Genomic DNA, 14,517 nt, shown 5'->3' with positions numbered 1-14,517 from the left:
TGCCTTGCTTACACCCTTTATGCCCAGGGGTAGTGAGTGGTGCAGAAGAGGCTTGTAAATATACCCTTTTTTCTATATTCTATCTCAATTGATACCAAGGGGCTTGTAAATATGCTCCTCTTTATATGCACCACTCACTACCCCTGGGCATAATATATCTAAGCAAGGCAAACTGGATACAGGCCTGAGCACACTGCCTGAATTCAAAATATACACTTAACCCCCAGCAACATGGCCAGGCCCCAACACCACACCAAAAATTCAGAAAAGACACAAAAATCAGCACAATCCATATAAACCCATCTGCCCACCCATTGGTGGAATCTCGTCATCTGGGTTGTTTTGTATAGATTGGTACCATCCAAGAGTCCCACTGTATAGTATTGTGGGTTACTGGTACAAAGTCTTTTTAGTCTGATGTCTCTCCTACTTAAAGGCGCTCAATTTACTAATCTGAAGCCTAGAGGACCTCGTCACCCACCTGTCCGTCGTTGCCTCGAGCCTCCCACTGAGTCGAGGGGAAGGTGACGAGGCATCCGGACTGGCTGGATAAATATGGATCAGTGATGTCATCAGTGATGTTATTTGAGATGTCATCAGTGATGTCATCAGTGATGTCATTTGAGATGTCATCAGTGATGTCATCAGTGATGTCACTAACCACGTCATGAACGATGTAATATGTGACATCATCAGCAGTGCATTGCGGGTGCGCGAGTTATAGTGAGTCCAACTAACTATAACGTGGGAATTTCAATGGTTTTATGTCAGTAACATTTCCAGCTAACTATAACTGGTGTCAAACCTATGGTTTTTAAAGTGGATATATATATATGTGTGTGTGTGTGTGTTCACAAATATACCCTAGATATTGCTGAAAGAGCAAGCTTTATTACATCACAAAAGGGAAAATTGATGCTTAGCTACATGGGTTATACCTACACCCAAGAAAAGGTGAAAGATACCAAAGCACATTGGACATGTAGCAAATACTATTCAACTGCATGCTATGGTCAATCTACTACTGTAGATAACGTTGTGAATGTGAGAGAGCACAACGATCCACCCAATGTGACAGAATTAGAAGTATGGGAAGCCTTAGAAACAATTTGAGAAGCAAGTACAGGCTCCCAACAGACAAGCACTGAAACTTGAAAAATGTTTCGACATAAGTCTAGATAACATGTCATGGGACAATTGCCCCCTATCCCCAGCCTGAAACAATTAATAGCTAAAACTAAAAGAGGTTTCCACCAACCCCCCAAACATTTCAAGAAATTGAAATACTACCTGAATATACTATTACCCACAACAAGGACACATTCTTGATGTATGACAACCAAAGTATTGATAAAATAATGATTCTTTTTGCAACTAATAATAACTTGCAAACACTGAAACACTGTGAAACATGGATGATGGATAGAACTTTTAAAGTATGCCCAAAACCATTTTACCAACTTTACACAATTCATGGTAAATTTCAGGAAACCAATATTCCCTTCATTTATGCATTGCTGCCAAATAAAAATAATCCCACCTATATAGAACTATTAACAATAATAAAATAATTAACTGATAATTATTATCCCCAAAGGATAATAATAGATTTCGAACTAGCTATGATACAAACTAGTCTAAAAATATACCCACATACTGCAATCCAAGGGTGTTACTACCACTTTAATTTAAGTATGTGGAGACACTTCCAATAATCTACCTTACCTATTGAGTACCAACAGGAACTTTCGTAGCAAATAAAAAACTGATTTGCACTAGCATGCGTGCCAACAATAGTAGTAGCAAATTATTATAACTTATTAATAGACAGTCCTTTCTACTGCATTAATGAAGAAAATGTACTCTCTTGTTGGATTACTTTGAGGCCACCTGGGTGGGGAGGTTGCATCGTTCAGGTCAACGTAGATAACCAAAATGTAAATGTCCCTGGTAGAATGTCTACGCCAGCACTATTGCAAAAATAACAAAAAACTAATAATGCGGTAGAAGGATGGCCTAATGCCTTCCAATAACAACTAGCGAAAATACGCCCCAGGCTAATGCACATTAGCGGTCGCCCGAAAGGCTGTCTTTCTTTTAAACCAATAAATCACGGTATTACAATGTAATCCATATTTTTAACACCATGCTTCTGCATTTTCACCACAATTATCTCGTTCCACAGGCGGAAAATGTTCTAATGTTAGTGCTGGGCCATCCGAACTTCTTAGCACAAACACGTAAGAAGCACATTTGTCTGTAGGCAGTGTTGTTTATTTAGAAGAAACCCAATGCATTTCAGGCATCAAGGTGCCCTTCGTCAGGGGTCACTTTAATAACAAGTACAAAAAAACAGCATTACCATTGACATATTTGCACATTAAATCTCATCAATATAAATTCATATATTTTTGCCTATAATTACAATATTTTTGACTTGCTCCCTTGAGGTTCGTACATAAAAAATAAAAATCCATCAACCCAACAACTATAAACTAACGGGAATCCTCACCTTTAAACTATTGTATGCTCACTCTAAACACCCCCAACTCCTGAGCCCCACTCACTCATCCCAAATAAAAACAAAGTCACCGTTCGACTTTCCATTCTTTCACTGTGTGTTTCACTCGCAACTCAACTCACACGCCGCTCAGTGCGCTCTCCATCCACAACCCCCGAATACCCCTGCACAACACCATTCAACCCACGAATCACCTTGTCTTTCTCCATTTCCTCAATCACTCACATCCACCTCCAAAAACTCCATCATTCAGCATTTTACTCTATTGTAACGATGCTTCATACCTGCCATAAACAGGAACTCTCAACCATCCTCAGTTTCTCCTCACACAGATGGTAGTCCCCTCCCTGTTACCAACCCTCGTTTAAATACAGAAGTCTCTTCCTATTGGTCTAGAGATTTACATTTCCCACCAGCAACATGACACAAAAGACGTACCAGTTGTATACAAAAACTCTATTACCCATAATTCATTAGCATTGTAAAAAACCTCAATCTGCATGTTATATCAAATGGTACTCTAGTAACCTATAATCTATTTCCCCAACAGTCTCTATGGAAAAATGTTCGTGAAGGTTTTCCCATATATCTAAGAGCAGCCATGCCAGCCGTGTGGAATGAAACAGTTTCCAATGTAAATCTTCATTTTACTCATCATTTTTTGAATTGGGTGCTATCCCAAAAAGGGCATAAATTACGAATGAATATGACAAGGGTAGGGATGCGCATATGTAATGTTCACTGTGTTCATTTCTCCATGTTCCAAAACGCGTGCTATTAGGCAAGGTGCCATGCCCCAGCTGCACCAAATAATGAAACGGCCTACAGACGAATTTGCTTCTTTGGTGTTTGTGCTAAGAGGTTCCGATGGCCCAGCACTAACATTAGAAACTTTGAAAATTGGCAAGCATCATTCCGCCTGTGGAACGAGATAATTGTGGTGAAAATGCAGAAGCATGGTGTTGAAAATATGGATTATATGGTAATAACGTGATTTATTGGTTTAAAAGAATGACAGCCTTTCGGTCGACCGCTAATGTGCATTAGCCTGGGGCGTATTTTCGATCCCATAGCTGTTATTTCATTATTTGGTGCAGCTGGGGCATGGCACCTTGCCTAATAGCACGCTTTTTGGAAAATGGAGAAATGAACAAAGTGAACATTACAGGTGTGCATCCCTACCCTTGTCATATTCATTCATAAATAATGCCTTCCAGGCCATAATAAGGAGAGGGCAACCAACACTGCACAAACGTATACATTCAATAAAAATAGAACAGAGAGGAACAATCGCTATCCAAAACTGAGTAAAAAAACAATTCATAATTTACAAATACCTCCAACAAAAAACAAGAATGTATCCAAATATCCAAGGCCTAGAATACATAGATCTAATAGCACAATCTATTATTTAATATAAAACAAATAGCAAACATTAAAAGCATATTAAACACACAAAGTATTTTTTATATTAGTCAAATTATGTCATACATTTTCTATATAAGTCAATATGATATCACATAAAATAACGAATAACAAAATAAAATTCACAAATAGACATTTCCCGCCCTCAATAATGTTAAAAACAACTTACGGTTGTGTAGCTGTAGAATATCCTCAAAATAGATTAAATGAAAAACAATCCAAGGCAAAAATATTCCATGTAGTAACAAAATACCCCAAATGCACAACGTGGCAGGCACCGCAAGGTGCCCGACACCTCATGCATGCAAATGCAGGGCGGTACCATTGATACCCCCAATGTACCCCTCTACACTCCAACATCCTTGGGGCCCACAACTGGCCCCCAACAGCAAAAACGGCATGCCTTCCAGCTGCCACAGAAAGGTTGGTTCCCGCAGTCATTGTAATATGGATGGCGGTGTCTCGCAGACACCGCTAGCATATTCAACCCTTTTCCACCTGATCGACTTGTCGACCGGGCAGAAAAGCGGTGGATGGTCTTCCGGTCCGCCACGGTACCCCTGCCAATATAATATGGCGATCTGCCCAATATCGTTATAGACCCCTAAATTTGTACATTTAAAATATAAAATAAATTAATTACCATATTTATCACACCAAAATATTTATTTTTTAAATAAAAAATATTTTAAAATATTATACAACATTTACAAATGTAATTATTTTTTTAATAACAAATTATTTTTTACAATTTAAATTCATATTGTCGCAAAATTTATAATTTATAATTTTAAATTATACATTTCAAATTAATTTTTTTCTAAATTCAAATTATTATTATAAAAATGTTGACACAACATTTTAAAATTACTACCCAACCTTATCCCCTAAAAACCAAACATCCCACACAAATTTAAGCAATTTAATAGTTTTTATATAAGTTTTTTAATTACTACCCACCCTTCTCCCCTATAAAATCAACATCCAGCTCCTAAAACTTCACTTTTATTCTTTACGTACAAATATTAGAAATTTGACAATATAACAGCAGCTCTTCTTGTCTAGCACACCCCCACTCATTGTTACCCACCTCCTCTCTCCCTTCTGTCAATCTTTTCAACAAAGTATCTTGACTCTTGCCCTTCTGTTCAGCGCTCTGCTGTTTCTCAGCCACTTGGGCTGCATGAGTTCTCAGACTTAAATGCAATGTCATTATAACAAGTTATCATTTCATAGGGAATGGAGAGTCACCTGTTTCACTAGCCAGTAGGTCAGAGGGAATGACTTCTGTAAGTAGAGGCCAGTATGCAGTTGGCATTGACATAAATCTTTCCTGTACTTGGAAATGAAATTTTGGCAGCAACGAGTTTCAGGATGAAGGGTACGTAAACCTGCATCCAGACAGCTGTCCATCTGTTTTCCATTTGTTCAGTCCTGTGACACTCTGTTAATCCCTATCTGTACTATATGACGATATCTATGTTGTGTGGGCAGTGCATGTGTGCCTGAGTGTCTGAAGGCATCATCTTAGCTTCAGGTGCTGGTTCATGGATATGGGTACTTGGCATGCCTTGGCGTCTTTCTAGCAGTGCCTCCAATCCTAAACATCTGTTAGGCCCCTGTTCTTCATACTGTACTGTCTCTTCCTTGATTTATACCTACATCCCTCTCTTGCTTCCTCTTTCCTTCACCTACAGCCTTATGTTCTTGCCTGTGTTTCCCTGCTCTGGAAGGAGCACATACAGATAATGTTATTTATAAACTACTGCTAGGTTCTATAGTAAAAAAAATCATGACATTTATTAAGCTCCTTACTCTTTCCTCCCTCCGGTCACATCAAGCACTTTTAAACAGCCCTCACACAGCATTAAGGATTCAATGTAACACTTCATGTGGTCTGTGTATATGGGTGATTGCTTGCTTGGTGGTTTATGTGTGCAGGTGCCTGTAGGTCTGTATGCTTATGCTCCTAGGTAGACTCAATATGTTACTCCTTGGTAAATTAGCAGTGCCTTAATGAGTTGCTCCCCTGTTCCTCCTAGGTAGACTCAATATGATAGTCCTTGGTGGATTAGCAGTGCCTCCAGTGAGTTGCTCCCCTGTTACTTCTGTGTGGACTCCATACAATAATCCTTGAGGAATTAACAGTGCCTCCATCAAGTTTTTCCCCTGTTACTCCTGCGTGGACTCCATATAATACTCCTTGGTGGATTAGCAGTGCCTTCATTGAGTTGCTTGCCTGTTACTCCTATGTGGACTCCATATCATACTCCTTGGTGGATTAACAGTGCCTCCAATGATTCACTTCCCTGTTACTCATAGGTAGACTCAATATGATACTCTTTGACAGATTAACAGTGCCTCTAATGAGCTTTTCCCCTGTTACTCCTGCGTGGGCTCCATATAATACTGCTTGGTGCATTAACAGTGTCTTCAATGTGTTGCTCTCCTGGTACTTCTGCATGGACTCCATTTAATACTCCCTGGTGTATTAACAATGCCTCCAATGAGTTGCTCCCCTGTTACTCCTGGGTAGACTCAATATGATACTCCTTTGTGGATTAGCAGTACCTCCAATGTGTTGCTCTCCTGGTACCCCTGCATGGACTCCATATATTATTCCCTGGTGGATTAACAGTGCCTCCAATGAGTTGATCCGCTGTTCTGTGTGTGTGTGTGTGTGTGTATGTGTGTATATGAGGATGTGTCGGTGTGTGTGCATGTGTGTGTGTTTGGTCTTTGTGTGTTCATGCCAAAGATGATTTTTCCCTAAACACTGAGCCTAGGTAGGTAATGCTTTGATGGGATCCAAATCGTGGAAAACATGACGTTGGGTGGAGTTAATGTCAGTTTGAAGTTGCAAATTATTGAAATAAATGGGGAGATGATTGGACACTGGACGAGCAGCAGATCCCTCCCCACGTGGAGGGTCAGGTATATCAGGGTAGTCTGCCTCAAATTAAAGTATAGAGCATCCCACAATCACCTCACATCATTTGAGGACCATACATATCTGCAGAGCTCCAGAGAGTAAGTATTATGTTTCTAAATTCAATAAGACAAGATGGAACTGGAAGAGATTAGAGAGACAACTCCAGGCAGAGTCTCACCCTGAGGAAGAGATTTGGATCTTCAGAATGTGGCATGTTCCACAGTATGAGGAAGAAATGAACATGTCAGATATGAATGGAGATTCCCAACAATGAATATGGAGTAGTTAAATCCACAATAATGATACAGCAGATGGCATCTTTGGAGATAACGAGAGAGATTAGAGACAGTGCTTATGGGGTAAATCAGATTAGGAAAAATGGGTATGGAGTACAAGAGATTAAAGGCAGTGAGAATGTGGTACAAGTGATAAGAGACAGAGATTATGGGGTATTTACCTAGATAAGAATGAGAGGGTAGCATTGAAGGATGTGCAGGAGAATATAGACAGTGAGTATGGATACAGGAGATTAGAGACAGTGAGTATGGGGTACAGGAGATTAGAGACAGTGAGTATGGGGTACAGGAGATTGGAGACAGTGAGTATGGGGTACAGGAGATTGAAACACTGAGCTTGGGTACAGGAGATTAGAGACAGTGAGTATGGGGTACAGGAGATTAGAGACGGTGAGTATGGGGTACAGGAGATTAGAGACAGTGAGTATGGGATACAGGAGATTGGAGACAGTGAGTATGGGGTACAGGAGATTAGAGACAGTGAGTATGGGATCCAGGAGATTAGAGACAGTGAGTATGGGGTACAGGAGATTGAAAACACTGAGCGTGGGTACAGGAGATTAGAGACAGTGAGTATGGGGTACAGTAGATTAGAGACAGTGAGTATGGGGTACAGGAGATTAGAGGCAGTGAGTATGGGGTACAGGAGATTGAAACACTGAGCTTGGGTACAGGAGATTAGAGACAGTGAGTATGGGGTACAGGAGATTAGAGACGGTGAGTATGGGGTACAGGAGATTGGAGACAGTGAGTATGGGATACAGGAGATTGAAACACTGAGCTTGGGTACAGGAGATTAGAGACAGTGAGTATGGGGTACAGGAGATTAGAGACGGTGAGTATGGGGTACAGGAGATTGGAGACAGTGAGTATGGGGTACAGGAGATTGAAAACACTGAGCGTGGGTACAGGAGATTAGAGACAGTAAGTATGGGGTACAGTAGATTAGAGACAGTGAGTATGGGGTACAGGAGATTAGAGACAGTGAGTATGGGGTACAGGAGATCAGAGACGGTGAGTATGGGGTACAGGAGATCAGAGACAGTGAGTATCGATCCAGGAGATTAGAGACAGTGAGTATCGGATCCAGGAAATTAGAGACAGTGAGTATGGGGTACAGGAGAATGAAAGCACTGAGCGTGGGTACAGGAGATTGGAGACAGTGAGTATGGGGTACAGGAGATTGAAAACACTGATCTTGGGTACAGGAGATTAGAGACAGTGAGTATGGGATCCGGGAGATTAGAGACAGTGAGTATGGGATCCAGGAGATTAGAGGCAGCAAGAATAGGGTATTTAACTTGATAAGAAAGAGAGGGTAGAATTGAAGGAAGTGCAGGAAAATCGAGACAGTGAGTATGAGATCCGAGAGACTAGAGACGGTAAGTGTGGGATCTGGGAGATTAGAGGCAGTGAGTATAGAATAAGGGATTACAGACAGTGAGAATGGAATACAGGAATGCAGACATTGATAATGGGGAAATGAGATGAGAGACAATGAGTACTGGGTACAGGAAATTAGTAACAGTGGGTATGGGGTACAAGAGATTAAATGCAGAGACAATGGAGTGCAAGTGATTAGAGAAAGTGAGTATATGGTATTTAACTAGATAAGAGAGGGTAGCATTGAAGGTAGTGCAAGAGAATAGAGACAGTGAGTATGGGATCTGGGAGATTAGAGACAGTGAGTAATGAAACCAGGAGCTTATAGACAGGGAGAATGGGGAAATGAGATGAGAGAGAGTGAGTATTGGGTGTGAGAGATTAGGAAAATGGGTATGGGAAACAAGAGATTAAAAAAAGCGAGAATGGGGTATTTAACTAAATAAGAAAGAAAGGGTAACATTGAAGGTAGTGCAGTGCAATTGAGACAGTGAGTATGAAATACAAGAAATTAGAGACAGTGTGTATGAGATCCGAGTGACTAGAGAAAGTGAAAATTGGGTTCCATAAGATTAGAGACATTGAGACTGGAATACTGGATATCAGACACAGTAAGTATGGGATCTGGGAGATTAGAGACAGGGAGTATGGGATCCAGGAGATTAGAGGCAGTGAGTATGGGATCAGGAGATTAGAGGCAGTGAGTATGGGATCCAGGAGATTAGAGGCAGTGAGTATGGGATCCAGGAGATTAGAGGCAGTGAGTGTGGGATCCAGGAGATGAGAGGCAGTGAGTGTGGGATCCAGGAGATGAGAGGCAGTGAGTATGGGATCCAGGAGATTAGAGGCAGTGAGTGTGGGATCCAGGAGATGAGAGGCAGTGAGTATGGGATCCAGGAGATTAGAGGCAGTGAGTGTGGGATCCAGGAGATGAGAGGCAGTGAGTATGGGATCCAGGAGATTAGAGGCAGTGAGTGTGGGATCCAGGAGATTAGAGGCAGTGAGTATGGGATCCAGGAGATTAGAGGCAGTGAGTATGGGATCCGGGAGATGAGAGGCAGTGAGTATGGGATCCAGGAGATTAGAGGCAGTGAGTATGGGATCCAGGAGATGAGAGGCAGTGAGTATGGGATCCAGGAGATTAGAGGCAGTGAGTATGGGGTACAGGAGATCAGAGACAGTGAGTATGGGGTACAGGAGATTAGAGGCAGTGAGTATGGGATACAGGAGATCAGAGACAGTGAGTATGGGATACAGGAGATCAGAGACAGTGAGTATGGGGTACAGGAGATTAGAGGCAGTGAGTATGGGATACAGGAGATCAGAGACAGTGAGTATGGGATACAGAAATTATAGACAGTGAGTAAAGACTATTTAACGTGATAAGGAATGGATGGTAGCAGTGGAGGTAGCGCTGCACATTACAGACAGAGAGTGTGGGGTACAAGAGATTAGAAACAGTAAATATGTGATACAAGAGATTAGAGACAGTGTGACTGGGGTATTTCACACTCTCGAAAATAGATGACAACATTAGATATAGGGCAGGACACGGCACACATTTAGCACCATTGAGTACAAGAACATGCCAGACAGTCTTTTTCTTAAACTCCCTGAGAAAGTGTTAATAAAGTGGATGCTGGAATGTAGATTTCAGACATCAAGCAGGTGGAATTAAACTTTCTGCAAAGCGATGTAAGTGTCAAAGATAATGCAGACTCCCACACAGTGAGCAGGAGGTATCTATCTCTCTGAGGGAGCAACCACAGATTGAGAAGGAGGTATTTACCTTTCTGAGGTAGTGATTGCAGAGTGAGTACTTACTTACTTGCTATTTTATGCTACTTACCCCTCCAGATGTACGGGTCATTAACCAGGTGCTCCAGTCATCTCTGTCCTGGGTTTTTCTTTCAATCTGACTCCCATCATAACCCATCTCCTTGCAGTCAGTCTTGAGGCCTTGCTACAGGTGTTTCTATGCCATCCCACATTTCCTTTACCATTGCAGGTTGCAGGTGAGGGCTTGGCTGGTGTTGTTTGGCAGGGGCTTGCAGAGAGTGTGACCTGTCCAGCTCCAGTGTCTTTTCATAATGGGATGAAAATTCTTCTGCCAGATTGTTGTTGCTGGTGGTGCTTGGCAAGTGCATGTGGAGGATTTTCCTCAGACAGGTGTTGGCAAGGACTCGCCAATCGAATGCAGCAGACCAACCAAGGAAGAAATACGGCAAGAGAGTGCATAATTATGACTACATGATTCCCTGCCTAATTCCCTTTTATATGATAGATTGTCTCCTTTAACAAAAATAATAAAGGGTCATATCCATTAAGCTGCCTATTAAGCTAATTACGCAAGACCAAAGTGCATCATACAATATAAAGTGCATTACATAATGGTAGACGTGCTGTGCACCTTAAGCTGCCTTTCCGCTCTGATGCTCTATCCCTGTTCTTCTTTAATTTCCCTTTTGCCATAATTACAGTGTTTCTCGTCCCAGCAAGTCTGGCTTTGTTCAACCCCCTCCAGTTTTCCAAAATTAAAGAACATGAGTTTGAACTCTCCATTTTTTTCTTTGCTTCACACACACACCCTTGAATTACCCATGACCCCCCCTGGTGAAGGATTGCCTGTTCTTCCTTCCCTACCACAACTTTGACTAGTTGCCCCCTTCTGCGTTCAACCTTGCACTCTTCCAGAATTGGATTCCAGAGTGTCCCTCCCCTCAGCAGAAATCTTGCATGGTATATAAGGTCTAAACAGCTGCCAATTTTAGAATTCTAATTAGAAATGTTCATAAGAAGTGATCTAATATCAGGAAATAAAAGGAATTGGCCCTTTGCTATGACTTTAAGTGTGGCTTGTTGGGCTATCGATACCTGGGCACAGTTAAATGAATCAATCATTTTCACAAATTCTCTTCATTGTATGCAGTTACTGCTGACATATGAGAAAGGATGTTACTTCTGGAGTTGAAAAAGTTCTCTTTGCTATGGCCATGCTTAATACAGAATCGTTAATGTGATATTATGCAAACTCCAAAAGTATTGTGCATGGGTATTTTGAATTTGCATATCTCTGAGACGGTATCCTGTGAGCTCTAGTAATTCTTAGCCATAGTTTTTTTCAAAGGTGACTCATCCATTTCATAACTTGAGTGTCCTCACAACCCTCCTGAATGCCCACCAATCAAAGGTTAGAGCTTCTAATATAGTTCTCTAAAGCCTGTAACTTGTTCTCGATCTGATTTTCGCTTTTCTCCAGTTGGATGACTTCTTGCTGCATACCCGCCACCTTATCCTCCAACTCTGAAACATGATCCTCGGCCTCTTTCAACCTCATCGGGGTAGAGGACATATTTTCCACCAATTTTGACAGTCGTTCATGGAGCGTACTCTAAGTATGGAAGCTAGCGTGCTTTTGAACGATTCCCCCCCATATTCTATCTCTGCTGATTCTTGTGTTAGACTTTTGTCCTGTATGCTCACCCCTATCTCTACGGAAGATACATGTGTACCTTTAATACCTTTATACTTCGAAGAAGTGGAGGTTGTAGGCAGGCTAACTTGAATGCAAGCGGACTTGAAAGTGGATGAGTTAGTCTGGTGGTTACTGCTGTCTGCTCCTGAACTCGGGCCGGGGTCTGGGTCTGAACTAGAGTAAGGGCCTCATTTATGAGGTTTTACCGTAGTGAGGTGCTGCAGGCCTTTTTGCTACGCTTCCCTATGGCAAAAAAATTCCAAGAATCTTTTTCTCTTTCTATATGTGCTGTAGAATGCAGCCCACATAGAAAAAGGAAAAAACGAGGCGTAATCAAGATATTTCTCCTCGTTGTGCCTCCCTTACTCCTCCCCATGGAAAGCGTAAGCTTTTGGCACAGCCTCAGATTTACGATTTCTGCGGGGATGTTGATGGGAATGCCCCGGCAGCACCCATTGCACGCTCCTTTAATGCAGAACATTGCGTTAAAGGGACTGATATTCATCAGGCAGCATTAAGTAAAAAAAAAAGTGGCTTAGTGCAGCCTGATAAATATCACGCAGGCTTCTGCGCCAGGGAACGTCACAAAAAGTGATGTACCGGAGGTGCAAGGAGTCTCATAAATGAGTCCCTAAATGCTTGAGGAGCCACCAAGGTTTCAGATGTGTGGTACTTGGCAGGCCTGCTCCCCTTCCAAAAGCACGGCCTGCTAATCTAACCGCAAATGAGCTCGACCTGCCCGACTCGTCGGTGCAGCGCACTCACCGTGCTCGAGTTGGGGCAGCACAATGCAGCTGTTCAGAAGCCATTTTATCAAAGCTGCAGCAGCCGCCCAGCAGCAGTACAGCAGCCCAGAGTTCCTGCCACAGGCACTCCTATCATCTGATTCTGTTTTCTATCAGTGGATTTGTGGCAGCTACATCGGTCATGCTCTTTTGATGATCAGCTTGCCTCGCCGGCTTAAGTCCTTTGTATCACCCATGTTGGTCTTCCTCACCTGCCTGTACTAAGCTTTCTTCTCCCCCTTCAAGGACTCAGGAACTAAAAAAAACATCCTGTTGGTATGTCTCTGTGACAGCAGCTGTAGCGTTTGGCTGCCGGCTTCTGGCTTCTAGGGGGCGGTGTGGGAGCTAAGGAGCACTAACGGCAGAGTGCATGGGAAAAGTCTGCTGTCATTGCCCCATGACGGGTAGACTCCATGGGCTCTAAGATCTGAGCCAGACCCTTGTCTGGCTCAGCCACCCACCACCCACCCACCCACCAGCGCAACGAACCCCAGCCAAGCGGCCACCAACCTCACGAAGTGGATCAGCGACTGCGCAGACGACCTCGCCCCTCTGAGGACCCCGCCTAGCAGACCCGGCAGCAAGAAAGCCCCATGGTTCACCGACGAACTCAAGAGCTCCAAGAAGGACTGCAGAGCCCTTGAGAAAGCCTGGCGCAGAGACCCAACACCGGACAACATGACTGCCCTCAAGCTCGCCACCCGAAAACACCACCAACTGATCCACACCACCAAGAAAACTGCATTCAAGGAACGACTGGACAACAACGCACACAACAGCAAGGAACTCTTCAACATCGTTAAAGAGCTCTCCAACCCCAACGCCGGAAACAACGACATCACCCCTTCGCAAGACCTCTGCAACTTCCTCGCCTCCTACTTCCACAACAAGATCGCGGACATACACAACAGCTTCAGCACTCAATCGACGCATGCCACGACCGAACCACCGCCCCCCACCACCACCCTCCGTGCCTGGACCCCGATCAGCACCGAAGACACCATCCGCACGATGAACTCCATCCACTCCGGATCTCCGAACGACCCTTGCCCTCACCACGTCTTCAACAAGGCCGACGCTGTCATCGCACCCCACCTGCGGGACGCCATCAACACCACTACCTTCCCGGAGAGCTGGAAGCACGCCGAACTCAGCGCCCTACTGAAGAAGCCATCAGCCGACCCCACCGACCTCAAGAACTACCGACCCATCTCACTGCTCCCGTTTCCCGCAAAAGTCATCGAGAAGACCGTCAACAAGCAGCTGGCCGCCTTCCTCGAGACAAACGGATCCCTCGACCTCTCGCAATCCGGCTTCCGCGCCAACCACAGCACCAAGACCGCCCTGATCGCAGCAACCGATGACATCCGAGCCCTGCTCGACAATGGAGAAACAGCGGCCCTCATCCTCCTAGACCTCTCCGCGGCCTTCGACACTGTCTGCCACTGTACCCTAGTACAGCGCCTCAGCAACGTCGGAATCCAGGAGAAGGCACTGGAGTGGATCACCTCCTTCCTCGCCGGAAGGACACAGAGAGTCCGCCTCCCCCCGTTCAGATCAGAAGCCACCGAAGTCATCTGCGGCGTTCCTCAAGGCTCCTCGCTCAGCCCAACCCTCTTCAACATCTACATGAGTCCCCTCGCAGCCATCGCACGCCAGCACAACCTCAACATCATCTCCTACGCCGACGACACCCAGCT

The 14,517-nt window shown here is 43.7% G+C and overlaps 1 protein-coding gene across 3 annotated transcripts in view; it reads left to right on the top strand.

Annotated features, from left to right (window-relative positions):
* LOC144824375 (scavenger receptor cysteine-rich domain-containing protein DMBT1-like) overlaps window positions 1-14,517 on the top strand; it is a 563,994-nt gene that overhangs the window by 99,557 nt on the left and 449,920 nt on the right. The window contains exon 1 of one of the 3 annotated variants that reach the window (XM_078683488.1): window positions 6,930-6,976. The exons of the other annotated variants lie outside the window; for them this stretch is intronic. The gene's annotated coding sequence lies outside the window, so the exon portion shown is untranslated. Of the gene's footprint in view, window positions 1-6,929; window positions 6,977-14,517 lie in introns of those variants that run through there. 3 annotated transcript variants of the gene reach the window in all.

The sequence above is a fragment of the Lissotriton helveticus genome, chromosome 3_1 (genome assembly GCF_964261635.1).
Source record: "Lissotriton helveticus chromosome 3_1, aLisHel1.1, whole genome shotgun sequence".
NCBI classification, from domain to species: Eukaryota; Metazoa; Chordata; class Amphibia; order Caudata; family Salamandridae; genus Lissotriton; species Lissotriton helveticus.
The sequence above is the reverse complement of the archived record's forward strand: the minus strand, read 5'-3'. Positions and strand labels throughout refer to the sequence as shown.